The following is a 4,106-nucleotide window of genomic DNA, read 5'->3' as shown; positions in this document are numbered from 1 at the left end:
TCTCTCTCTTTCTTTCTTTCTTTCTTTTCTTTCTTTCTTTTTTGAAATTCACTCATTGGTTTTTAATAGAAACCGTGTGGTTTCTCAATGCACTTTCATTTTTACCCACTTATAAAGAATTTCCCAAGTTAATTTTACTAAACAAAACTTCCCGAGTGTCTACCATTTCCTTTAGGAGCTCAGTGAACACAAACATTACATTTCAATATAAAATCTTTAGAAACGTCTTAAGAATGTGTACACAGTTGAACTTTGAATCTTTTGGTTTGTAATCACCGAGCCCATGACATTCAAAGCCATACAAATCCTTACATTATTAACAGTGATACACTTGAATTTCTTAGACAATATCCTTGGTCAAAGCGTTGGAATCCAGTTAAAACTCAGAAAGGTGTGGGATTGAGAATACCCACTATTGCAATTGGTATTGAGAATACCAACTATTGCCAACAACTTTCCACACATATTCGATCTTTCGTCCAGAAAGAGTGGCAGTCAAAAAAGGAAAGAAAGAAAGAAAGAAAAAACAAATGGGGCGGAGGAGCCAGGAGGTGGGTGAACAGCAAGGAAATTCTAGCTTTATTACACAAGCATGGAACCAAATTCCTTTGGAGGGGGTGGGGGTGGAAGTCTGACGACTTCAGACCAATGAGGGAACAAGAGAGAACATGGATCTGCCCCTACAGTCCTGGAGACATCTCAATCTTGGGTTAGGAAGAAAGGGGACCTCCCTTGTGGTCCAGGGGTATCCTCCCTCCGCAGACCCGGTGCTGGGAGGCAGCAGAGGGCACAGCTGCCTGGGAGTCCCAGAAGGCGGCGCCGCATCCCGGGGGCGCGGGCCTGGACCGCCTGGTGCTTCTTCGCCCATAAAGTGCACTAGGGGACGCGGTCCCGGCTGTCCCTGGTTCATCCCTCCAGGCACAACCCGTCCCGGGGCTGAGAGGTCGCGCGGCGGTGACCTGCATCTCACGCCCAGGCACTGGGAAGCGGCGGAGTCTCACCACGGGTTCCAGGTTCACTCCCAGGACTTGGCGCGTCTGGCGCCGCGCTTCTGCCAGGCTGCTCTCGACTCACAGGTCGCCAACTACGCGGATGGTGGGGAAGGTGGTCAACGTCGGGGTGGCCGCCCTCCCACTCTACTCCAGGGTGCGGCCCCCGGAGGAGGGCCCGGGGGCCATGGGCTTGCGGGGGCTGCTGTCCTCGCGGGACGGCGGCGGCAGGGGCGGCACATTCCTCTGGCCGACTGCCACCGTCCGGGCTCCGTGGCGCCTCCGCCTGGCAGCTGGGCGGCCCGTCTGGAGGCAGGCCTCCGGGGGCTGCTGCCTCCGCGTGTACACCATCTTCTCCTCAGGCGCCTCCAGGGCGGCCCCTCCTGCAGCGCTAGAGGCTCCGTCCCCTGCTGCCAGGGCCAGGGCCTCCTGGGGCCAGCGCCCCCAGCTTCTTCTTGCTGCTCAGGATGTGAGGCCACTAGGGGCCGCCCGCGCTTGCCAGGTCTCGCGGCCGCCGCAGGGCCCTGATGAATTTCCTACCATGAAGCCAAATCAGGCGGCAGGCTGTGAGAGTTACACCGCAGTTGCTAGGAGACCAGGCGCTTTGTGAGGTCACAATGTCTGCATATCTTATCACGGTGGGCTCCACCTTCAAGTGTAGGGCAGCAAGTGACAGGGTACAAAGCGAGGCCTTGGCTGAAAGGAGGGGACAAGGGGGGGTGATGTGAATCACCGTCCCCTGCTGAGGAGTGTGTGAACTTAGTCTGTGCCTGAGGATGTCACAAGCTGGCAGGGGAGTTTGTAGATGCTGTGTGGTGTTTGCTAAGAGCCCACAGCCGAGGAGGCTCAGTCTACCCGCCAGAAGAGCAGAACGGGACAGAAAAGAACTTTATTGATTGCGTATTTTTCACGACTGAGAGCCCTGGACCCAGCTGTGCCTGAAGACAGGCCATCCCTCAACTTCCGAGCTATGACAACCAATAGACTGCTCTTTTCTGTGTGCCAGGCCAGGAGACATGGGTAATGCCCACAGAAACTAAGACAGGCTTGGTCCCCCCTCACCACCACATGCACTGAACTATTAGCAACTTGGGGCCCAGTGTGGTGTTCCGGGCCAGGGTAGGGACGGAGACACTGTAGGCACACAGTCAGCCATGACACCCGGACAGATGGATGAATGGGTGGGGGGAGTGGTCCAGGGCCCCCTCTATGGGACATGTAGCCCCTGCCTCCTTGGAGCACCTAAGCTGGAAGCAAAGTGGAAGGAGGCTTATGGACCATCTGGGGCCCCCGGGCCTGGGTGCTGGGAATACCAGAGCTGAACAAAACACACACACTTCTAACTTTCCAGGCCTCCTCCAATCGCTGTGCCCTGAAAGGATCTGGAGCCAGGGCTGAGAGGGTGTGGCAGACCTACCTCCCCGAAGGTGACCTCTGATGAGTCACGCCCTGGTACAAATCCCCTCCCCTCCAGAGCAGGCAGACCAAGGACTTGCTTCTGACCAGTAGAATAGGGCAAAGGGGATGAGAAGTCACTGTCGTGAGCACATGATATCATGACAACGGTGAAGGGATGTTGGGTGCAGTTAAGGTCCCTATTGTTCTGGCTATAATTAAATAGAGTTCGACCTGGGTGGGCCTGATCTAACCCAGGGATGGAAAGTCCTTTATAAGAGCATCTCATCCTTCTCTGACATCGGAGACTGCCAGTAGAACAAGATGCTTGTGCTGGCTCTGAAGAAGCAAACAGCCAGGCTGTGAATGGCCCACAGGGAGGGCCATCTGTCAGGAGCCGGGGCCACAAGCAAGTGAACACATTTTGGAGCTGGGCTCCATAGGAGCTGGGAGGCCCAGCTGCTCCTTGGCTGCAGCCGTGGGAAACCCCGACCACAGGAAGGGCCTGCCTGGACCCCGACGCTGAGACATGTGGCAACTACGAGTGGTGTTCCAAAGTGCGATGTTTACAGAAATTTGTGCAGGAGCAACGATAGGAAACTCACAGGGTTTGGGGAGATTTGATGGGGCTGGGAATCCTCTACCCAAAATGAAAAGTCTTCACTATGAGATTCAAACCCCGGCTGTGGGCCCGGACAGTGTCAGCAAAGGGTTGGCCCCATGCTGACCGCCGAGGAGGGACCGCAGAGTGTGGAAGGACTGTCTACACAGGTGCATCTCACCCCTGCCCTCAGCCGGAAGATCTTCTGCACTCATGCCGCCCGGCCCGTGCCTCACGCTCGGATTTACAAAACAGTCCTCGTTCCTGCCCTTTGTGCCCAACCCTCACTGTGCCTCCGTTTCCCCACTGGGCTCCCGTGGAGACCTCAGCTCGGTCCTGACACAAGTCCGCTTCTGGCCTGAGAGTGTGTCATTCAATAGTAGAGCGGGTAAAGCGTTCCAATTCCCTCACTCAATGATATTAAATTACACATTCCCACAAAAAACTCTCCCATTGCCGCATTATTTAAGCAGAAAGAGCTAAATACAGAAGGCCTCTATGTTCCATTCCTGATTCCTGTGTCACTATAAATATACTGGCTTTTTCCACCCCCTTAATCATGGATTAACTTTTATGGAGATGGTTGGTTTCCTTTCTATGGAGACACGGTTTTGACTGGAGCCCTAAACCAGTAGTAAAGATCGTGACTAATCTCACTCCCATCGTGCTCACCAGAACATATGCCTGGGCCTTTCTATAGCAACTGCTGCCTAGGGCCCAGAGGGCCCGGAGGCCATGGCATATCTTGCCCCGGAAGCTGTTTCTCTTCTTGACCCGGCTTGTTACGTGCTCCAAACAAGGCTTCCGAATCCAGGCGGTACCCTCCGTGGGAAATGCATTCATCATGTTACACAGGGATATGCAGACACCTGCACACCGAGTTTTAGCAGACCGAACCCCGCTTGCCCATCTGTACACTTCGGTTTTGGTTTCCCGAGTGAGTTTCCAGAGGGGCCTGAGGGAACATACACTTGCTCTGCTTCAGACACTTCCCAGCTAATTGTGATAAGCCACCAAGAGGAGACCTCACGACTCAAGTAAACAAATCAATCCGTGTTTCTGCAGAACCCAGGCTTGTTTAGGTACAGCAAATAATGCCATATCACTTTAATGTTTTTTAA

General features: G+C 54.1%; 1 pseudogene; it reads right to left on the bottom strand.

Annotated features, from left to right (window-relative positions):
* Positions 1–551: 551 nt before the first annotated feature.
* On the bottom strand, positions 552–3,200 carry LOC145715041 (uncharacterized; annotated as a pseudogene).
* Between the last annotated feature and the right edge of the window lie 906 nt (positions 3,201–4,106).

Source organism: Panthera onca, chromosome Y (genome assembly GCF_046562875.1).
Source record: "Panthera onca isolate mPanOnc1 chromosome Y, mPanOnc1 haplotype 2, whole genome shotgun sequence".
Classification (NCBI taxonomy): domain Eukaryota; kingdom Metazoa; phylum Chordata; class Mammalia; order Carnivora; family Felidae; genus Panthera; species Panthera onca.
Note: the sequence above shows the minus strand (reverse complement) of the source record. Positions and strands in the feature narration are given on the sequence as shown.